This window comes from Lagenorhynchus albirostris, chromosome 16, assembly GCF_949774975.1.
Source record: "Lagenorhynchus albirostris chromosome 16, mLagAlb1.1, whole genome shotgun sequence".
NCBI classification, from domain to species: Eukaryota; Metazoa; Chordata; class Mammalia; order Artiodactyla; family Delphinidae; genus Lagenorhynchus; species Lagenorhynchus albirostris.
The window spans coordinates 46,018,080-46,042,479 of record NC_083110.1 but is presented as its reverse complement, the minus strand read 5'-3'; the positions used below and the strand labels follow the sequence as shown (position 1 = coordinate 46,042,479).

At 38.2% G+C, this 24,400-nt stretch overlaps 1 protein-coding gene across 14 annotated transcripts in view; it reads left to right on the top strand.

The window, feature by feature from the left end:
• The window catches only part of SGMS1 (sphingomyelin synthase 1), a 291,522-nt gene that overhangs the window by 223,801 nt on the left and 43,321 nt on the right, over window positions 1–24,400 (top strand). The window contains exon 8 of one of the 14 annotated variants that reach the window (XM_060125535.1): window positions 203–321. The exons of the other annotated variants lie outside the window; for them this stretch is intronic. The gene's annotated coding sequence lies outside the window, so the exon portion shown is untranslated. The remainder of the gene's footprint in view (window positions 1–202; window positions 322–24,400) is intronic. 14 annotated transcript variants of the gene reach the window in all.

The window sequence follows — 24,400 nt, the reverse complement described above, 5'->3', positions numbered from 1 at the left end:
GTGGTTTTCCAAAGCTGAGGTTAAATCCACAAAGGCCGTGGTGCAGTAGTTTTATGATCCTTCATATGGTCTGACGGAGAAGTATTTAAAATCCAGATCCCCCCAGGATTAATTTTACATTTATTTTTGGTTTCTTTAGGGTTAGGCTTATATTTTAAAAGGAGGGATATATTTTAACTACCGTATGTTATGTGTGTCCTAGAATTGCCCTCCTAGCTGTCTACACCTGAGTATAACAGCAGAGGCAGCCATAGAAGAAAAAAGTTTGGTGTCCTATGTCACAGCCTAAAAATCCCTGCAAGAGAGCCCAGCAAGCAGAAGGTAATGATTTTACAAGAGAGAACAAATGAGGGAGAAGCTTCCGTGGCATATAGCAGGGAATTGGTTCTTGCATCATGGGGTTAACGTGTCAGAAATCAAGCACAAATGCCTTCATGTTCTCTGGCTGTACTTGCAACGCCAGTTTTTGCAATGGAAAGATGAGATGGAGTAAGAGGGGTGTGCTGTTGGCCCTTCCATGCCTTCCCCCCTCATCTGACATCTTTCCAACCTACTCCCACAATGCTCCAACCCACATTTTCCCCCAGATCTCAGATTTCTTTATCTTAAGCCATAGTGATTATTTTGCAGAAAAAATAGTAACTTACTTAAAAAGTAATAATAGTGATTGATTTCATGGAACATGCATAAATTGCAGGCACTGAGTGCTTTACATATTTCATTTCATCTTCTTAACTTTATAACAGCTTCTTAACAGCTTTACAGGTAGTTTTGTCTTTACTGGACACTGCGGGAACTGGGGAAGTTAAAAAAACTTGTCCATGGTCACATGGCAGGAACCAGTAAAATGGGCATTGGAACCCAAGTCTACCTAATTCCAAAACTTCTGTTCTTAGTTTGGATTTTACCGTAACAATAGCTGCCACTTGTTAAAGACAAGTTCCAGAACCACCACGTACACAAACAACTTTCTGAGGTTACCGACTTAAACAAGAGATCAGGTTAGCATTACACCCGATATGACATATAAACATCATGTACCCTTTGACACGATGTACTGAATAGGACACAACATCACTTCTGGGTGTTCCTGCCAAAAATGTATAACTTTAATTATGAAAACATCTGAGAAACCCAAACTGAGAGACATTCTACAGAATAACTGTTATTCTCCAGTAGTGTCAAGGTCGTAAAGGCAAGGAAAGATTGGGGAACAGCCATGTATTGGAGGAGATTAAGGAGACCCAATAACTAAAAGATTGTAGGAACAGAAAGAGGACATCCGGGGAAAATTGGTAAAATTCAAATAAGATCTGTTTTTAAGTTAATAATATTATAACATTGTTAATTTCCTGATTTTGATAACTGCGCTATGGTTATCTAAGTTGTTAACACAGGAGAAATGAGGTGAAGGGTATACCTCAGTTTTCTGTTCTGTTATTGCAACTTTTATGTAAATCTAAAATTATATCAAAAGTAAAAGAAAAAAATGTTTTAAGCCAGCTGAGATCGATATTAATTCTCATTTTAGAGATGAGGCAACAAGAGGTTCAGATGTTAGGTAACTCACCTAAGATCATACAAATGGTAGTTATTATTAGTGAAGGAAGGAGGAAGAATTTGACCCAGTCTAAGAGATTCCAAAGCTCATTTTAACCACTATGCCGTATGGCTGCCTCATGTTTAAATACGTGTGTTCAAGACATTAGCCCTGAGCCAAACTCCATCCCCATTAGACACTCCTTATACTGGGAGAAGAAAAAAAAAAGAAGAAGAACAACTTTGTGCCTGTTGGAAAAAAGCAATGTATGTATTTCATTACTATTATAAAATTATATGATATATTGATATATGTTTTGTATATAGAGAGAGCAATATTAATAGAGAATTTTATATTTAAGACAATTTAAAAATCACATGACGCAGCCAAGTCAAGGTTATATAAATTTTTACCAACAGAAATGAACTATTCATTATAAAGCTGTTCTGATCTTTTTCAAATAATTTCTACATCCTGCATCTCCAAATTATAAATACCATGTTTCTGTCTCTTCTTGCTGCCCAGCTCTCTCAAACTTTTCTCTATAAATACCGTTGGCACAAGTGAAGCTTATACTGTTTAATGCAAAAGATACAAGAAGAAAACCATCTTTTTGTCTTACTGGAAATTGATATTTTGGAAAAATGAGGAGATTGTTTTAAAAGTTCAGGCCAAAGAGGAGAATGCAAAAAAAAAAATTGTCTATAAATTTTAAAAATCTTGATAAAATATAATTACAATGGAAGTCTTTTTAACTTTAAAGGAAAAACAGAAGTGGATCATTCGGCTCTATTCAAGTCTAAATAACTTAGTGATAAATTCTGGGAAATTCTTTGATGTAATATAATTGTAGCACTATTTCAGTGCTGAAGATCTAACTTGAGATCACTTACTTTTGGAGCCTCCATGTCCTCACCTGCAAAATTGGTACAATAAACTTCCCCAAAATTTTTGCTTTGAGAATTGGATAATTTTATAGTTTATAAAGTACCTTCACATAAGAGATTTAAGCATTCATTTTTTTTAGGTTTTTTTTTTCCTTCTTAATAAGAATCTATTGTACTGTTGATTGTAACTCCTGAAGTTAATAACCTACTTCTGAAGACTTCGACCTTTGTTATTTTGATTTACATGTATTAAGTGTTTCACAGAAATGCAGAAAACAAGTTGCTCTTTGCCAAGAAGTTACACCAACCAGCATACTGTGGTGCTATTTTTAATAGTATGTAATTCCTGTGGCCATTTGATAAAATCAGAAGCTCATAAAATGAAGCCCAGAGTGACAGAGTGAGGAAGTTCAGTTTCATGAGACCAGAGCTATTTCCAGGAGTTCTTTGAGAGGAACTCTAACTTGGATCTGTCTGCTAAATTTAGTCTACCAGCTCCACAGTCGCTCCTCTGTTTCTGTTGATAACAGAAGACAAAGGTTGTGTCTGGAGTTTTTCAGTAGGAAGTGGGTGGGGAGAGAGGGCAAGTGTGTGTGTGTAATTGAGGGAGGGCATCCACTTTTAAAACAGCTATTTATTTATTTATGTTTGTTTATTATAGCCTTGTATTGATTAGAAAAATAATATGTTCATTATAATGAATTTTGAACTGTAAGAAGATAAGTAGAATTGTTAAGTCACCAGAGGTAACTGTCATCAGTTTGGTGTGTAGACCTAAAGTCTTATCTTCTGTGCGTAATGTATTCTATCTGCGATACAGTTATCACAAAACCACAATCATGCCATATATATATACTGAACAGAAACTTGCTTAAAATTTGCAATATAGAATATCACATGCATTCTTCCACATCATTGAACATTTTCCAAGAAGATATAAATTATAATTTTGTGGAATTACTTATAAGGGTACTGATTCATTTAGTCTGTTTCTTATTGTTGAACACGTGGACTCCTTTCTTCCCCCTGAGATTGGTGCCAACTGAAACCCACAGGTCAAAAGTCCATTAACTGTAATCCCAATTCTTAATTCCCAAGTTTAGTACCGTGTAAAATCTACCTAATATGAAAGGTATATATACGTGTATCCCTCTAACAATCCAATTTTATCCAATAGTTTTAACCTGGTAGTACCAGAGAATTAAAAAGAAGAGGAAGACGAAGACCTGTCTCCTACCCTTGTGCTTTACAGGTGGAGAGCAGGGTTGCCTGAAATGCCACTTTCTTCTTCATCACACTGTACAGCAAAGGGATGTGAACATTTAGCAAGTGATGGGTTAGGATTTCATTCCTTCCTGAACCGCCCCATGTCCCCTTCCACATTGCAGTTAGATCCCTGAAAGGTGGATGGGAAAAAGACAAGAGGCAAAGACAGAGGGATTCACCAGGGCCATGCAGACCTGCCCTGCCCCACCTGAGCCTGCGGCGGGGCCACTCATAACTCCATTCAGCTCAGTGGCTGAGCATGGCTGGCTTTTTGTTTTTAACATTTTTAAAAATTTGTGGTAAATATACATAACATCACATTTACCATTTTAACCATTTTAAGTGCACAATTTAGTGGTGTTAAGTATATGCATTTCTTGTACAACCATCACCAGTGTCCATCTCCAGAACTTATCACCCCAAACTACAGCTCTTTAGTTGTTTTTTAAATGTTAAAATTCAGAACAAAAACAGGTTCTTAGGGGCAAAGCAATTTGATTTGAAGGAAATTGCAAATAGGGATGGAGGAAACTCACACGAGGACTTTTCCCTGCTGTCCCTTCTCTCTCCACTTGCGATTACTTTCTTAAAGACAAAATCTGTGGTCATGGCAGCACCACGCTTCTGCATAGGTAGTGCTCCCAGAGTTCTTTGCTCTTGTTTGCACCTCAATACACTTTCCCAGAATGGCTTTTTCAGAACACTCTTCTCAAACTGTTTTACATACCATGGGAATCAGGCAACACTGTTAAAATTCTCAGTTATATATTTGCTTTAATGTTCATTAGTTTAAAAAGAATTGCCAGTATGTTAAATATCTGTTTTCATGGATATTGTTGCCTAGGACAAGACAGTGTTTTGTGTTTTTTTTTTCAATTTTCTTTCATTTATTTTTTTTATACAGCAGATTCTTCTTAGTTATCCATTTTATACATGTTAGTGTATGTATGTCAATCCCAATCTCCCAATTCATCCCACCACTGCCACCAACCCCCCACCAGTTTCCCCCCTTGGTATCCATATGTTTGTTCTCTACATCTGTGTGTCAATTTCTGCCGTGCGAACCAGTTCATCTGTACCATTTTTCTAGGTTCCACATATATGCGTTAATATACAATATTTGTTTTTCTCTTTCTGACTTACTTCACTCTGTATGACAGTCTCTAGATCCATCCATGGCTCTACAAATGACCCGATTTCGTTCCTTTTTCTGGCTGAGTAATATTCCATTGTATATATGTACCACATCTTCTTTATCCATTCGTCTGTTGATGGGCATTTAGGTTGCTTCCATGTCTTGGCTATTGTAAATAGTGCTGCAATGAACATTGGGGTGCATGTGTCTTTTTGAATTATGGTTTAATAAGGGCATATGCCCAGTAGTGGGATTGCTGGGTCATATGGTAATTCTATTCTTAGTTTTCTAAGGAACCTCCATACTGTTCTACATAGTGGCTGTAAAACTTAGATTCCCACCATCAGTGCAAGAGGATTCCCTTTGGTCCACACCCTCTCCAGCATTTGTTCTTTGTAGATTTTCTGATGATGCCCATTCTAACTAGTGTGAGATGGTACCTCATTGTAGTTTTGATTTGCATTTCTCTAATAATTAGTGATGTTGAGCAGCTTTTCATGTGCTTCTTGGCCATCTGTATGTCTTCTTTGGAGAAATGTCTATTTAGGTCTTCTGCCCATTTTTGGATTGGGTTGTTTGTTTTTTTAATATTGAGCTGCATGAGCAGTTTATATATTTTGGAGATTAATCCTTTGTGGATTCGTTTGCAAATATTTTCTCCCATTCTGAGGGTTGTCTTTTCGTCTTGTTTGTAGTTTTCCTTTGCTGTGCCAAAGCTTTGAAGTTTCATTAGGTCCCATTTGTTTATGTTTGTTTTTATTTCCATTACTCTAGGAGGTGGATCAAAAAGATCTTGCTGTGATTTATGTCAAAGAGTGTTCTTCCTATGTTTTCCTCTAAGAGTTTTATAGTGTCCAGTCTTACATTTAGGTCTGTAATTCATTTGAGTTTATTTTTGTGTATGGTGTTAGGGAGTGTTCTAATTTCATTCTTTTACATGTAGCTGTCCAGTTTTCTCAGCACCACTTATTGAAGATACTGTCTTTTCTCCATTGTATATCCTTACTTCCTTTGTCATAGATTAGTTGACCATATGTGTGTGGGTTTATCTCTGGGCTTTCTATCCTGTTCCATTGATCTATATTTCTGTTTTTGTGCCAGTACCATACTGTCTTGATGACTGTAGCTTCGTACTGTAGGCTGAAGTCTGGGAGTCTGATTCCTCCAGCTTCTTTTTTTTCCCTCAAGACTACTTTGGCTATTCAGGGTCTTTTGTGTCTCCATACAAATTTTAAGATCTTTTTGTTCTAGTTCTGTAAAAAATGCCATTGGTAATTTGATAGGGATTGCATTGAATCTGTAGATTGCTTTGGGTAATATAGTCATTTCACAGTATTGATTCTTCCAATCCAAGAAAATGGTATATCTCTTCATCTGTTTGTATCATCTTTAATTTCTTTCATCATTGTCTTATAGTTTTCTGCGTACAGGTCTTTTGTCTCCCTAGGTAGGTTTATTCCTAGGTATTTTATTCTTTTTTGTTGCAGTGGTAAATGGGAGTGCTTCCTTAATTTCTCTTTCAGATTTTTCATCATTAGTGTATAGGAATGCAAGAGATTTCTGTGCATTAATTTTGTATCCTGCTACTTTACCAAATTCAGTGGTTAGCTCTAGTGCTTTTCTGGTGGCATCTTTAGGATTCTCTATGTATAGTATCATGTCATCTGCAAACAGTGACAGTTTTACTTCTTCTTTTGCAATTTGTATTCCTTTTATTTCTTTTCCTTCTCTTATTGCCGTGGCTAGGACTTCCAAAACTATGTTGAATAATAGTGGTGAGAGTGGACATCCTTGTCTTGTTCCTGATCTTAGAGGAAATGCTTTCAGTTTTTCACCATTGAGAATGATGTTTGCTGTGGGTTTGTCATATATGGCCTTTATTATGTTGAGTTAGGTTCCCTCTATGCCCACTTTCTGGAGAGTTTTTATCATAAATGGGTGTTGAATTTTGTCAAAAGCTTTCTCTGCATCTATTGAGATGATGATATGGTTTTTCTTCTTCAGTTTGTTAATATGGTGTATCACATTGATTGATTTGCATATATTGAAGAATCCTTGCATCCCTGGGATAAACCCCACTTGGTCATGGTGTACGATCCTTTTAATGTGTTATTGGATTCTGTTTGCTAGTATTTTGTTGAGGAATTTTGCGTCTATATTCATGAGTGATATTGGTCTGTAATTTTCTTTTTTTTTAGTGTCTTTGTCTGGTTTTGGTATCAGGGTGATGGTGGCCTCATAGAATGAGTTTGGGAGTATTCCTTCCTCTGCAGTTTTTTGGAAGAGTTTGAGAAGGATGGGTGTTAGCTCCTCTCTAAATGTTTGATAGAATTCACCTGTGAAACCATCTGGTCCTGGACTTTTGTTTGTTGGAAGATTTCCAGTCACAGTTTCAATTTCATTACTTGTGATTTTTCTGTTCATATTTTCTGTTTCTTCCTGGTTCAGTCTTGGAAGATTATACCTAAATAAAAATTTGTCTGTTTCTTCCAGGTTGTTCATTTTATTGGCATAGAGTTGCTTGTAGTAGTCTCTTAGGATGCTTTGTATTTCTGCGGTGTCTGTTGTAACTTTTTCATTTCTAATTTTATTGATTTGAGTCCTCTCCCTCTTTTACTTGATGAGTCTGGCTAATGGTTTATCAATTTTGTTTATCTTCTCAAAGAACGAGTCTTAGCTTTATTCATCTTTGCTATTGTTTTCTTTGTTTCTGTTGCATTTATTTCTGCTCTGATCTTTATGATTTTTTTCCTTCTACTAACTTTGGGTTTTGTTTGTTCTTCTTTCTTTAGTTCCTTTAGGTGTAAGGTTAGATTGTTTATTTGAGATTTTTCTTGTTTCTTGAGGTAGGCTTGTATAGCTATAAACTTCCCTCTTAGAACTGCTCTTGCTGCATGCCATAGGTTTTGGATCATCGTGTTTTCTTTTCATTTGTCTCTAGGTATTTTTTGATTTCCTCTGATTTCTTCAGTGATCTCTTGGTTATTTAGTAACGTTTTGTTTAGCCTCCATGTGTTTGTGTTTTTTATGTTTTTTTCCCTCTAATTCATTTCTAATCTTATAGCGTTGTGGTCAGAGAAGATGCTTGATATGATTGCCATTTTCTGAAATTTACTGAGGCTTGATTTGTGACCCAGGATGTGATCTATGCTAGAGAATGTTCCGTGTGCACTTGAGAAGAAAGTGTAATCTGCTGCTTTTGGATGGAATGTCCTATAGATATCAATTAAATCTATCTGGTCTATTGTGTCATTTAAAGCTTGTGTTTCCTTATTAATTTTCTGTTTGGATGATCTGTCCATTGGTGTAAGTGAGGTGTTAAAGTCCCCCACTATTATTGTGTTATTGTCGATTTCCTTTTTTATAGCTCTTAGCAGTTGCTTTATGTATTGAGGTGCTCCTATGTTGGGTGCATATATATTTGTAATTGTTATATCTTCTTCTTGGATTGATCCCTGATCATTATGTAGTGTCCTTCCTTGTCTCTTGTAACATTCTTTATTTTAAAGTCTATTTTATCTGATATGAGTATTGCTACTCCAGCTTTGATTTCCATTTGCATGGAATATCTTTTTCCATCCCCTTACTTGCAGTCTGTATGTGTCCCTAGGTCTGAAGTGGGTCTCTTGTAGACAGCATATATATGGATCTAGGACAGACAATAAAGGCAGAGTACAAGCCAATTTGAAGAACACTGTTAAATAAATAATAGTCCAGGTAATATAGCTGGTAAATTGGGGCAGAAATAAGTAATGTTTTGGAAATGGGTTCTGAATGTTCCTTGAGCAGGCCACACATCACTCCATTGAAGCCTCTGGCAGCAGGATGAAGCCAGGTAGGCAGTGACCTGTAGATGTCTCTACGGATTCTGCTAATGGGCTGGTTAGGAGCTCAAGGGCCTGGAGAAACAGAGAAACTCCCTGCGTCTTTCTAGTCTGGATTCCCGGGAACATGCTCCAGACCTGGGTAGCCCCATTTCTATAATTGTGTTCTTCTGCAGGTCATGTTTTTATTGCTTGCAAGATCAGAAAGAGAGAGGATTAAAAAGTCTGCATTGTAGAACCCTGTCTGTATTCGAATTGTGGATAAAAAGAGAAAGGTTTAGTTTGGTGACCATGTCGGTCTTGGTTGGTGGAGCTTTCTGAGGAATGCCCAGGCTGGGTGAGTCTGATGTGAATTTTGTCATTTACGCAAGCATCAGGGTTAAGGATGAAGGGTGGTCTCAGCTCTAGGACAGAACAGCAGTACCTGTAGGGGGCTTCGGAAGGGAGCAGGGAGCTGCTCTCCCGATTCTTCTTCCTTTCTGTTTTTCTTTACTTTCATGCTTACCAGAACTGCCACTGCCAGCAAGGTTGGGGCAGGTCCCAAGCAACATGGGTTTCCAAAGAGGGAGAGGAGTTAAATCCCAAGAAGATACAGCTGCAAGAGAAGGTGAATTTCATGACCTCCTGGCTTGGGCAGCTGATCCCAGATGGACACTTATATTTTAAAAGACGTATGTAACTCTGGACTTGAGAATTCTTTGGTAAACATTTTTCCCTTCCCTTTTCTTCTCTTTCTCCTTTTCCTCTTGTGCTCTCTCTAATCTTTTTAAGTGCAGACTGACATGTGATTATTGAATATACACCATGTATAAACAAGTGAAATTCCCTCACCCACTCCAGTTCTCCATACCTGTTCCCCCATAGCCTCTGTGTTGTATATACTTCCAGACTTTCTATGCTTATACATACACATACACATATACAGCAAAATATACACATTTTACTACACAGGCACCTTAATCAGCTAAGCCATGGAGCCTGCCTTGAAATATATACATTTTAAAATGAAAATAATAAGTATTTCTGTATCACAGACACACTGCTATCTACAGATACACCTCATTCCTTCCTACACCTCATTCTTTGAAATGACTGCATGGTATTCTGTTGTGAGGAGGTACCACGTTTATTTATCCATACCACAATGAAGGATGTTTAGATGCATTTGGAAATTCTGCTGTGTGAACCGGGCTGCAGGGAACCTTTTTGAACGTATGTCTTGACTCAGTTGTTAATATTTCTGAAGGAAGATTCTTAGAAATGGAATTTCTGGAGCATAAAGTATGTTACAGATTTTGATAAGTAGTGTCACATTGCCTTACATAAAGGTTGTGGCAATATTAACTAATTTTTTAAAATTGTTTTTGCCTTTACTGAATCTTAGCATATATTATTTGTACTTACCTCCTATTTCACACTTTGAGCACTTTTTGCTCCATATATCCTACCTTAGCATGTTCTCTTTGCTATGCTACCTGGATTATGAATTGTCATTGTCAGGGATACATAGTGCTTTAAGAGTAGGTGTTCAATACAATAATGAGCTTTAGAAACAAAAATAAATAATTCCACTCCTTCATTCATTCATGCATTCAACAAATATTTATTAAGAGTCTGTTCTGTGCTAGATGTTATAGTAGTCCATTGAAGGTTTTAGGTCTGACTATTTTTACTCAAGTTTGGAGTATTTCTGAATAAAAGTTTCCAGTTAGTTCACAGATGCTTCTTTGAATATTATTGGTCTTATGCTGTAATGGATTGGATAGGGGCAGAGAGAGCATGCCAGCAAAGATTCTTTGCCAGAGCATGTGGTAGGATGGAATTGCAATTTACTAAGCTGAAGGAGGCATGCAAGGGGAGTAGGTTTGGAGAAGAGTTGGAATTTGATTTTGGGTCATTTTAACCTGGTTAAGCAGGAACAGTGCTGCTGTATGTGTCCCAGTTTCCCAGAATGCCTATGACAATGCTTTATGCATAGTAGGTGCTTAATAAATGTTTGGTTTTATTTGGATTCAGTGATTTGGCTTTTACTAATATGTATAATTTTCAGTCCTTAGCTCTTCAGTGCTGGCTTTGTTTATGCCAAAAAGAAAAGCTCATTAGGAATATAAATAGAAGATAAATTTGAGCTGTGTCTTCAGTGAAGTTAATGTGCCTGTTGCCTTGCCAGAGTGCGTTGGTAATAGGCTCTCTGAATGCTGATCATCAAGTTCCTTTAATGAACAGGATCTCTATAATATATACTTAGCTCTATACAAAAAGAACTTAATTTAGATATGGGGATCTTTTATTATGTTTGTAGTTTAATTTTTCTAGCGTAGGTGTGGAACATGATCAGATATGGAATGGACACCCATGGGGTTTCCACTGTTATTTTATGGTAAGAATGTAGTTTTCAGAAATAATCTGGAAAGCCATTGTTGGTGTACTGGGGGCTGAATTTTACCCCTCCCCATTACTGAGACATTGAGAGTTTCTTTTCCCCTAGATGTAGTACATCATTGTTCTTAGTCATTTTTCCAATGTCGATCTTCATGACTGGTGTTTGGTTCTTCTACAGATTAAATCCGTATTTTCCCTTGCTCCTTGTTTCTCTTTTATACTGAAATAACTTGTGGCATTTGAAAGTTAAATTCTTTGATCTCACAGTTTACATCTTTAGATCATTTGACAAGATTCTGAAATTCTTTTAATGAGCTATGTCACCTTTTCAGGTTATGATAACGTAATGTTCTCATTGTATGTGAAACTGACATTTTGTCAAATGGTTTAGGTGTTAATGCATACAGAATTTTGAAAAAAAATGAGCACTACATGATCTGAGCATTAAAAAACACAACTCAGGACAGTGATACTTACAGTTCTGTTTTAGTGGCTAGGGCCTGTTGAGGAATGAATAATTAGGGACATGGCATCTCCATGCCATGTTGCTCAGATGTGCCTATATTATTGTTCCAACCACTGTCTCAACAGCTAATACAGATTAATGAACAACTCATCATAAAGGATCTGGGAGTTATCGTACCTGCAGAAGCATGTTGAGAAACATCTGTAAGGTTTCATATTTAGGCTCTGTTTCTTACTGTGACACTCTTAAAAATCTGATTAAACATATGTACTAAGAGGATTTTGATAACTTTGAAAAGTGTGAGGGCTTAATTTCGGGTGGAAAATGGCTGTGTACACAATTTGAAAAAAACAAGTATTTTTGCTTTAATTATTGTATAAATGTGAAATTGTAAATTTTGTTTGAATACTTTTGGTTTTTCTGTTATAGCATTGACTCTGCATTTTCTTTTAATTTACTTATAACAAAGAATACAAATTAAGGAACCTCTCTGAGCCTTCTCTTTAGGCATAACAATTGGATAGAGATTCCTTTTACATGTTTAAGAAATTAAGTTCCTACCAACAGGGCTCAATGTTATTTTCTTCTCTTACTAAAGTAAGTCTAAAAGGAAAAAATGGTATGATTAAAAGAAATGTGTTTTCCCATCTGAAAATCCTAGCTGTACTTCTTTTCAGGAGATTTTTTTAAATTAATTTTTTGATGAAATGGTTTATGGATTTATTCTTTTTTTAATACTTGGGAGTTTAAAAGAAAATACATGAGTTTTATTTAGAATGATCTGGTCATCCCCACATTATGGACAATCTGGGTTTAAGACCTATGTTCTTAGAATCAAATATAGTCAACTACCTTCCTTCTCTAGTGTTTATTTTTTCACTCATGAAACAGATATTTATATTGAGTGCCTACTGTGTGCTAGCTCTCAAGGATACAATAATGAAAAAACACAAGAGAACTTCCTTCTATCCTGGAGCTTCCGTTCTGGCAGGGCAGAAAGACACTCAACAAGTAAGATGATGATGTAGGTAAGAGGATGATCATGGAAGGCTTGGTGAAGAGATGACATATAAGAGTGGAGGCCTGAATATGTGGCATATATATTATATTATGATGTATTAATAACATGTGGATCAGAGAGAAGCAAAAGTCAAGGACAAATGTAATTTTTCGTGAGATGTACATTTGATACTTTTGAACATTTAGCCGATAATACCTTTGGATGCCAATTAAACATTATACCCCCTTCAACAAAAAAAAAAGAGTGGAGGCCTGAAAGTTGAGTGGAAGCCAATAGTGAAGAAAGAATAGGGTGAAAGTGTCCCAAGTAGCTGTAACAGCATGTACAAAGGTCCTGGGGTGGTTAGGAACTAAAAAAGATTAGCATAGTAGATGTGTAGTATGTGGTGGAGGTACTTGGCCATACAAAGGCAGGACGAGTCTTGTAAGCTGTATAACAATTAAGTGTGGATTTTATTCTAAGAGCAGTGGGAAGCACTGCAGGATTTCAAAGATGGGAAGCACACAGTTGAAGAAGTTCTCTTTGCCGCCCTATGGAGAACGCACTTGGCGTTTGGACACAAGAATATCATTGAGGAGGCTGTGGCAGTAATTCAAATGAAATGTGGTGTTGGCTAAACCATGGTGGTTGTATGAAGTAAAGAGAAGTAAATGGATTCGTGAGGAACTTCACAGGTACAATCAGCAGAACTTAGACCCTTGGTGAACTGTTGTTTTTTTAAAATTATGGTTCTTTGGGCTTCCCTGGTGGTGCAGTGGTTGAGAGTCCGCCTGCTGATGCAGGAGACACGGGTTCGTGCCCCGGTCCGGGAAGATCCCACATGCCGCGGAGCGGCTGGGCCCGTGAGCCATGGCCGCAGAGCCTGCACGTCCGGAGCCTGTGCTCTGCAACGGGAGAGGCCACAACGGTGAGAGGCCCGCGTACCGCAAAAAAAAAAAAAAAAAAGAAATTATGGTTCTTTTTCATCTTTGCCAACTCAATAGCTGAAGAATGGCACCTTGCTATAATTTTTCTTTTTCTTCTTCTTTTTTTTTTAAACTTGTGAGATTGGTTTTTTTGACTTTGTGTGTGTGTGTGTGTTTGGCCTCTTTGTAATCTTTGTTTAAAGTCTTTTCCTTAACTGATTTTTAAGAGCTCTTCATATTTGTAATCTAAGACAGATTTAAAAAATATTTTGTCTGGTGTTGCTTGACTTTTAATTTCATCTATGGAGTATTTTGACTGGCATTTTTATGGTTATTTGTTTAAAGCTATATTTTATACACTTAGTGTCACGTGTGTTAATGTTAGAGACTTCATAAATGCCTGTGAACTTGCATTGAGTTGAGAGAACACTTTATATATGACTCATTTTGAACTTAGTTCACTATAACATAACACAGTGATATATGTTCAAGCCTTTTTAAGAGCAAAGAACTTGGAACTTCCCTGGTGACGCAGTGGTTAAGAATCGGCCTGCCAATGCAGGGGACACGGGTTCCATCCCTGGTCTGGTAAGATCCCACATGCCGCGGAGCATCTAAGCCCATGCACCACAACTACTGAGCCTGCGCTCTGGAGCCTGCGAGCCACAACTACTGAGCCTGTGCCCCTAGAGCCTGTGCTTGGCAACAAGAGAAGCCACTACAAGGGGAAGCCCACGCACTGCAACGATGAGTAGCCCCTGCTCACCGCAACTAGAGAAAGCCCACGCACAGCAACAAAGACCCAACGCAGCCATAAATAAATAAATGAACAAACAAATTTATTTTTTAAAAAAGCAAAGAACTTATGTCACCTAATGCCCGATAGCCTAGCTGTGCTCATTCAGATCTTTTACTTTTATCATGCCTTAAAAAATAAGTTGGGCTTCCCTGGTGGCGCAGTGGTTGAGAGTCCGCCTGCCGATGCAGGGGACACGGGTTCATGCCCCGGTCCGGGAAGATCCCACATGCCGCGGAGCGGCTGGGCCCGTGAGCCATGGCTGCTGAGCCTGCGTGTCCGGAGCCTGTGCTCCACAATGGGAGAAGCCACAACAGTGAGAGGCACACGTACCGAAAAAAAAAAAGTTAACTAATTTCACAACTTATGTAATTTTACATATTTTTACATCACTGACTTAGTTGCAAGGTTCTAAGTTTGTTGCATTAAGTTATAGTTATGGTAGCTAGAAAATAAAGCTTATTAGGTTTTTATATAAACCGAGAATAAATATTTAAGTGATTGTCTTAAGGTTAGTGCTTCTGGTAAACTGTGTGGTTTTTATATATTTATTTTTCTTAATTTATTTTTGGCTGCGTTGGGTCTTCGTTGCTGTGCGTGGGCCTTCGTTGCTGGGCGCAGGCTTGCTCTAGTTGCAGTGGGCGGGAGCTACTCTTTGTTGAAGTGCGCAGGCTTCTCATTGTGGTGGCTTCTCATTGCGGAGCACGGGCTCTAGCGGCATGGGCTCAGTAATTGTGGCTCGTGGGCTCTAGAGCACAGGCTCAGTAGTTGTGGTGCACGGGCTTAGGTGCTCCGTGGCATGTGGGATCTTCCTGGACCAGGGATCGAACCCGTGCCCCCTGCATTGGCAGGTGGATTCTTAACCACTGCACCACCAGGGAAGTCCCTGTCTGTTCTTTAATTGTAGGGTTTTGTATTTCTTTGAGATCCTACACCCCAGACAAGGTCTTGTTTAGGTGAGATTGCAGGATAGCTCAGATATGCAGTGTGTTGTCTGGAAAACTATGGAAATGGCCGTATTGCTAATTGTAGTCACTAGATCCACGTTATAATGACATGGGTATAGTGTAAGGAGCATCAACTGATGATTTAGAAAACAGGGGTTCTAGTTCTTGCAATTCTACACATAGCTGTATTGCTTAGGTGTAGGGTCTCTGTTGGAAGATGTCTCTAAAATCCTTCATAGTCTGGGCGAGGTGCTGGGATGAGTCTGTAATTTGATAGACTTTCTGCTGCCCCCTGGTGGTATTCTACCTTAGCCAAAGCAAAAGCTTTTACAGGTCCCTGTACAACCTGAGACTGTGCTCCAGTGCTGACCAACTTGATGGTTGAGGAGCATCCCTTCTGTGCAGCTGAGCTTTGCTGCTGCTAACCATTGGTCAGTTGATAAAGAAGCTCAGTGAAGATTGGCCCTGTAAGTTTGGGAAATTATCAGATCGTTAGAACCAAGAAGACGTGGTCAGTGATGCCCAGAGAAAAGTCGATGAGTTGATGGGTATTCATTTTTAAGAGTTGGTATACTTGCTGTCAGAAAAAAATGCTTAATGTATTTTGTTTTGAGTGTGGAGATAAGGGTAAAGAAGACTTACACTTGCTTTCCCTGAAATCCAGGAGACCAGGGAAGGAGACTGGCACAGGGGGCCATTTGGGGAAGAAGACGAGAACGTGGTGGGAACATGGACAGCACCTTTACAGCTACGACTGACCAAAGGATGCACATTTAGGTGCCGTCAGTTTAAATTTACCCCTTTAGATGATCCCTAGCCTGAAGATAGTTTAAACTGCTCTAGCTATCAAAGTTAGTATTAGAAATTTATTTTGGGACGTAGGCTTGAACTTGATTTCCCCTATCTGGGCCTGTGAGTTGTTGCCAATTTTGCAGCGTGGTGTTAGTCCCCAGGGTTGTGGTCTCTAAATTAGCTTTCCTCTTACCTCAGTGAGTAAAATTTATTTTTATAAGTATAGATTTAGAAGAGATTAGATAGACCTTTTCTCACTGAAATGGAAAGGCTTTGGTTTCCCAGCCAGTGGGGATTTCTAATCCTCGGTAGACTGTAAAAACTTACTTCACTTTAGATAAGGCTTTTTATTTTATATTAATCAAGAAACTGTGTTTTCTCTCAGCCTGCTATTAATCCGTTACCAATACTAGGTAGTCCCAATTTAAACAGCAAAGGTGTACTTTAAATTAGTTGTGTTTTATTATTACGCGTGGTGATTAGGGCCCCAATCAGTCTTCCAAAGTCCGTAGATTATTAAAAGCGGTGATGCTTCTGAGTAAAATCATCAGCACACATCTAACTAAAACCTCTAACAATTTCTGGGTAGTGGAAGCATTCTGGGAGAGAATTTAGAAACTGAAATGTTAAACCTTCTAAGACATTTTGATGGTGTATGAGACGAGAAAAATATATTTGAAACCTGAACTGCCTTAGAAAATATGGGATTGTGGTTACTGTATATTAAATGTATCTAAATTTTATGGTACTGTTATTCTCATCATTTCTTTAGTATTAAAGAGGTACCATTGCCTATTACAATAGTGTGACTAAAACTTCTACATTTAGATACTGTAGGGAGGGGAAGAATCTTCCTCTTCCACCCATGTTAGGGTCTCTGGCAGGGGCCCCACAAGTTAGACTGACAGAAGACAGATTAACAAGAGAAAAGTAAGCAAATTTATTAATGCTTGTGGCATATACACATGGGAACAGTAGCCATGAGTAACTCAGAAGGATGGTAAGAACTTGAGTTTATATAGCGTCTTAACAGAAGAACAACAAATTTTTAGAGTAGTGACGAGACAAAGGAAAAGGACTTTGAGCTTCTAGGGGAAGCAAACGTGAGAAGGCAAATATGTCGGAAAGCTAATGGTAGAGAAGGTCTAGTGTTACCAAGGTTGGTTATATAGATTCCCCCAGTGCCATCTCTGGGCTGATAAGTTTTTAGACTCTTAAAGTTGTCTCCAGTGATTAACTTCTGTCCTTCCTGGTAGAGCAGGGAGAGGGAATACTTTTACAAACTTATGTCCTACTTTGGGGCAAAATAGGGGGAGAGCAGAGAGCTTTTCCTGTATCTGCTTCTGTTGTTGAATAGAATAGTTTGTATGCCCAATGCACAGTGAGGCCAAACGACAACACTGGAGTGTGGAGCACAGAAAGGTTTATTGCAGGGCAAAAGCAAGGAGAACGGGTGGCTCAAGCTCCAAAAGCCTGAACTCCTCTTCTCGGGGAAGAGTTTTTATAGGCAAAATTGGGGTTGGGGGGGAACTGCAGGGCGTGTAACCCTCCTCTGGTTGGTGGTGAGCTAACAGGGTGCTATACCAGGAATCTCAATCATCAGCCTTCTGGTTCCAGCCAGTCTGGGGTCCACCACTTGGGCCCAGCCTGAGTTATCATCCTCCACCCGGGTGAGAACTCTAGTTCCTGCAGAAGAACTCAGAGGTATGTATCAAAGTATCATGCACGTCCCCTCAGGAGGAACCAGGACCCTGCCCCATCCTGCACTGTTGTTCCTTTCTGTATTCCCTCACTCCCCTAATTAGTAACTGTTTGAATCTGCCCTTTGGAGCTCAGAGAAGGTCTAGGAAGCTTTCCTACAAACAAGAAGGGGACACGGAAAGGCTTTTCTGCCTGGGAGGACCCCACAGCATCCTGCTTGGTTTCACTTCTCAGTTGCCTTCAGCTCAAAATAATCCTCATGCCAAAGTAGCATATTCTGCTACCCTTCAACTCCAAAACCGTGGCTTTGTGCTTTAAGCCTGCGGTGGTCCTTGTGGACAGGGACAGAAATACCAGTAAGGAAGGTCAGAGATGGAGATAGGCAGCTGTGGTTTGAGGTAAGATGGAGGAAAGCATAGCCAGGATGGTGAAAAGCAGGATGGGGCTAGAGCATTCTTCAGGGTCTCCTTTCCTTTAAAAAATAAGTTAGTACAGAATAATAATAACAAACGTATTTTCAGTCATTGTTCTTGAATATGTGATGAACTCTCTCAGAATAGCAGTTCATATCCCCTTGAGGTCTGGAAAACTTTCTTGAATGCTTGCTTTGATTATAACTTTCCTGTTTTTTTCCTGTGCTCTTTCTTGAGCTCCTACTAGTCACATATTGAATTTTCTAGATGACTTTTTTAGTGCTCTTACCTTTTCTCTCAGTTTTCCGTCTTTCTGTCTTGTTCTACTTTCTGAGATATTTTTTCCAACTTTATTTTCTAATTACCATGAATTTCCAAGACGTTTCTTTTTAAAAATTCTCTGAATTTTTTTTTTTTGGTACCATTTTGTTCTTGTTCAGTATCTTTGAGAATGTTAATAATAGTTTTTCTTAACATTATAATTTTCCTACTTAGCTTGTTCTTCCAGGTTCTTTTTTGTTTTAAGCTCTGGCTTTCATATTTATTAGAGTTTCTTCAAATGTCTGTAATTTGTGGGGGGGGGGGCATCCATTCTTATTTTAAAGAAGGCACTTAAAAATGCTATCTGAAAGCACTTTGCATGAGTGGAGCTTGTTTGTGTGGGTTTCAGTGCAAGATGATCAGTGCTCTTCTCTTTTAAAATGTCTGGAGTTCCCAGGGGGAAAAAAAAGATCTGCCTGGAAGTTTTCATCCCGGCTCCCAGTATTCTGGGTGTCTAATAAGGTAAAGGGCTAGGGCAGGTCTGACTTAACATCTGTTTGCAACTTTTACTTAATCCATTGTAGTTAGTATGATGGCCCTACTTTGAACTGTGTTCCTGTCCCCTGTTCTAGCAACTCTCATTTCCCTTTTCCAGACAATAAACTTTCAGTCTTCTCTGGTGTGGAGGACAGCTAGTTGTTCCACTGTGCAAAGTGAGAATCTAAAGGTAACTTTTTAAATGGTCTTTCGACCAGTCCTATTTTTAGCTCTACCTTCACCCCCATTTTGCAAGTTATCTGCACCTCCAATTCCTCATTCTTTTAAGGCCTCTGTTACACAGTTTGCTTTTCATTTTTCCTCCTTACTGGCTTAGGGTTCTGTTTTCTTGGGATTGCTGTCAGTTACCACTAGTCCATCTGCTTCCCAACCTCCTAAACTAGTTGTCTCTTTTGTTCTCCTTGCTTTTTTTTTTCTTTTCGCTTTTTTTTTTCTTTTCTTTTTCATCCCTATATTATCATTTGAGGAGAGTTTTAAGAGGCGGTGGAAACTAATGCACATGTTTAGTTAGCCATCTTTTTAAACATAAGATTCGTCTTTTGATGGAGTGGATTCCATTTTCCCCTCCTTTTCTCCCTGCAAAAAGACTATGTGGATGCTGGATTGCTTGAGTTTGGGGGATTTGAAAAAACCTGTCAATTGCCTTTAAACATATACTTTATATATTTGTTGATTTCCCTTCCTCTTATGACCTCCCTTTAACCTTTTGCTCTCCCTTTCGTCCTGAGGTATCAGCCCACCACAGGCCAAGGAGAAAACCTGGGATTTTCCTGTATTTTCTTTAAAACACCTGTCCTTTTTTCTTTTTTTTTTTTTTTCCCCTACCATGTCTTATTCTTGTATTAATGTTTTACTTCTTTCTTTTATATCATTAGTATACTCACTTCACCACTCTTCAAACTTACTTTGTTTTCTCAAGTTCATGGTTTGGTGAACTTCCTGTTTGTCACACCTGCTAGCTTTACCTCTTGGTGGATTATTTCCTCATATGGTTTATACTTTTCAATTACTTGTTCATTCTTAACTGAGATTACTTTTTCCATGGGAAACCTGTGAACTCTTGCTTATTGAAGAGTCTCTAAGGGGCTATTTTGCATTTACTTCTCTTTTGTAATTTACATTAATTTCTTGAAGTTTCTTAAAAACACAGGATGGGAAAACATGGCTTCATCTTTTTTCCCAAGCCAGTGACTTTTTTCATAGCCCCGATTTACATTTATGATAGATTCAGAGGTACGTGCAGTCTTTTTAATTCCAGCTGAACAAGCAGTAAAGTGGAAGGGTTTTAGCTTTTATTTTAAAAAAAGAGGAATAGGAAAAAAGGAAGAGGATGGAGTGAGGTGTCATGGAAATAAGAGCCTGTGTTCGCCCTTCCCAGGCTTCTTGGGGCAGATAAGATCACCGTTGTGCACAATAGCTGGACATGAGAGCCATGGAATTTGGAAACATTGATTATGTCCTAACATTCTTGAGTTGCCAGATTGAGTCTTTGTCTCAGGACTACAGATTAACTTGATGAATATTATAAAATAGCCCTGCTGGTTTCAGACCTAGAGAGGCAGTTCATCAGCTGAGTGGGAATAAATCTCTTCAGAGTTTTGGTAATTGGGTTCTAAGAATGAAACCCCAGGGGAAAACTATAGTGATTAGTTGTCATTAGAGTTATGCAAAGTTTTCCTTATTATAATGACAACAAGACAGAGTTTTCAAATGGTTTTTACATTTGGCAGTAGACTGGATAGGTGGATACTGAAGAAAATCTAGATGATAGAAGAGTTGTCATTCTGAGGGTTTGTTGTTGTTTTCTCTCTGGAATGATGGGAAGTATCTGAGACTGGAATTTCTTTATGCACTTAAGTTCAGATTTCAGCTTCATCTTTGTGGGTGGTTTGGCTCTTATCCTGAGACCATTATGTTTGGTGAATATGATGGTTTTGGAACCTAATTATACACAGAGGGCAAAAGTTCCAGTTATTTAGGGAAATCTGCAAGCCCATTTCATATTTTTAAAGAAAGCAAATGTAGGAAGCATCTATTTTTAATTTTACAATGCAGCCTATGTGTTTAAAAACAATATGCTTGAAAGAAAAACGTTTTTCTTTTCTAAACACAAGTAATATGTCTTTATCAGAGAAATTAGAAAACACTGGAAAAAATAAAGCCAAAAATTATTTCATAATTTTATCTCCCAAAGGTAATAACAGTTCAAAGGTGATATACACCTTCTAGACGTTTTTCCTATGGATGTTCGTGATACATGTGTGTTTCCAAAAACGGTATCATTCTCTTTTGTAACCTGTTTGACAAAACTGTATATACACATATATATAAATATGTATCACAGTAAATATAGAAGTATAGTCTAGTCTTTAGTGGAGGCTTAGTATTCTGTTATATCATGATGTATTTAATTCTCAATTTTAGGTTGTTTCTGATTTTTGCCACAATAAATGATTCTTTGAATTTTCTGGTTACTAAATTTTATATATATATAAATTTATTTATTTATTTATTTTTGGCTGTGTTGGGTCTTCATTTCTGTGCAAGGGCTTTCTCAAGTTGCGGCGAGCGGGGGCCACTCTTCATCGCAGTGCGCGGGCCTCTCACTGTCGCGGCCTCTCTTGTTGCGGAGCACAGGCTCCAGACGCGCAGGCTCAGTAGCTGTGGCTCACGGGCCCAGTTGCTCCGCAGCATGTGGGATCTTCCCAGACCAGGGCTCGAACCCGTGTCCCCTGCATTGGCAGGCAGATTCTCAACCACTGCGCCACCAGGGAAGCCCTGGTTACTAAATATTTACATTCCTTCAGAGAAAACCCAAACGGAGGCCTGGTGTATAGGAAATGGAACGAGCTAGGCTTGCTGGTGGTAGGACTTTCCAAGAAATAGATGAAACGGTTTTGTATTTCACACTGTCAGAGAACCACTGGAGTCATGATTTATAGCATACAGTTGACATGGCTGGTTTCTTGTCATTGTGTTATATATACTACCTTTGTCAGCCAAAAATCATCTTTCCCTCTGGAACACTGAGGGCTACTACATTGGAATGGGTCATTAGGGAGGGAGATACAAAAAGGGAGGCTATCAGTTGGGTTAGTTATAGGGCAACTGCAGAGAAAGAATACATTTCAGATATTGCAGAATCAAAATATTAAACATCATTAAATAAACAAGGCAGAGAGACCCAAAGATGTCCATATGAGGCTCTTCTAACAGTTTAAGTGGACCATGAGGCAAGTATGTTTACTTCAGCAAGCTCTTCTTTCTTGTATCTCAGCCAAATAGGCCAGCATATACTTAGTTCAAGGAGCCATTTCAAAAGGGATGGTTTGCTAACCAGAGTTGACTATGGAATTGTGAACATTTCACGTAATAGCAATTTAAAATAAATTACAATTTAAAGCATCAAAAGTCATCTAAAATCTCCTCAACAGTAGATTGAAACTGTGTGGTTCTTATTCTAGCCATTTTTTCTTCTTCAGATAAATACAATTTTATGAATTCTGCCTATTTAAATTAATTCTTTACTTGTTAAATAACAACCAAAAAATCTTACCGCTAATTAGATTGGTTTGGAGAAAAGCATTCAGGAGCTATCCAAATTGAGTCAGAGAAGACTTAACACCTACCTCATGAGTATTTCAGTGGGCTGCATTACCCTAAAAGGTCCATTAGGTTACTGTTGACTTTTATGGAAAGTTCTAGTAGGTGTAAAGACCTTTATGTGGGCTTGAAGCGTTTACAGAAAGGCAGTTCGTCTGTTTCACAATAAAATAGTATGAATTCTTTTTTTTTCCTATTTCTTTATTTTTTGGGGGGGCTGCGTTGGGTCTTTGTTGCTGCACGCGGGCTTTCTCTAGTTGCGGCGAATGGGGGCTACTCTTCATTATGGTGCGCGGGCTTCTCATTGTGGTGGCTTCTCTTGTTGTGGAGCATGGGCTCTAGGCTTGTGGGCTTCAGTAGTTGCAGCACACGGGCTCAGCAGTTGTGGCTTGCGTGCTCTAGGGCACAGGCTCAGTAGTTGTGGCACACAGGCTTAGTTGCTCCGTGGCATGTGGGATCTTCCTGGACCAGGACACAAACCCGTGTCTCCTGCATTGGCAGACGGATTCTTAACCACTGCGCCACCAGGGAAGCCCCATAATATCAATTCTTGATTTTATTTCTCTTTAACAAAGTACCCACACGTACTTTCATGTTGTAAAGTCTGAGCTAAATATCACATGCTCACCAAATTTTGATTTTGCATCAAGTTGATTATATAAGCTAGTAGAGTAAAATCATGTGTGTGCCCCACGTTGCTTTTGTTCTTAGAGATTTGATACATGGAGCGTGGAGCGGAAAGTTTACTTGGCAATTATGCTATGTACTGCTTCCTACTTTCATTTGGCATTATCAGCATTTAGAAACATCTGGAACTTCTCTATAGTTTCTTCACTGTTATGGCAGCTATGTTTGTTCAATCTTGGGTCCATCGTGCCTTAAAAAAATCATGAAAATGCAATTCTTAATTTCATGGCCTTTGTTTTAGAAGTTCATTGAATCTTCAAAGGAGAATAAATTATATTCAGTATAATCATTTCTTACATTTTAATGTATTGCTCTATGTTATCCAAACCACTGTCAGGTACATGTGAATTCCCTTAATTAATGGAACAAGCAAATGGAATGAACTATTCCACTATAGGAAACTGAGGCCCTGATATTGGAGTACAAGTTAATGCCAGAATAAGCATTAAAACTCAGATTTTCTGAGCATTTTCTGTGTGGATAGTTGTACTGTGTATTTTGTGGTATTCTAATTTTTGAAAAATTGTGTTCAGTGTGTAATTCATATGGTTGCTCTTTGTTAATGCAACAATGTCTTGTTCCTAGACAATGTCAGATAACAAGATAATATAATAGATTCTTTTTGAATAAGGGTAAATATTCATAAATGAGTTATTTAGTGATTTTACTGGTGAATGTTTTTTTTTCAGTACCAGGATAATTGCTTTAACTTATTTTTTCTTTTTTTAGACATCTGGCTTTGATGATTATTTATAGAGGTTATAGTGTGTGGTGGAATATTATCTAATGCCTTTTTTAATATTAAAGCCTAAAATACCTATTTTAAGAATTGGAGCTGAATTGTATTCACAGATTTATTTTTTATTTAGTTAAAACCTTGGTGAGTTTAGAATATATAATGAAGTGTTCTTCCTGCCCTTTATCTTCTAGGACTCCATAAGTTTTAAAAAGACTTTTCAGATTATCTTTCATACATTCTCAAATCTGTGAGACCATTGACTATTTATAGTGGGAAAGCCCTGAAAAGCATCTTGAGTCTCTGCCTAAACCCAGAACTAACTCTTTGCTGTGTATGAGATTTTAGACAAATCACCATCTCCCTGGACTGTAGTTTACTTATGTCCAAAAGTTACAGATGCATGAGAGTTCCAGCACCTCTTCCACCTCTCAAATTCCGTAGTGTTTTGGAATAAAGAGTTTATATACAGCTTTTTTT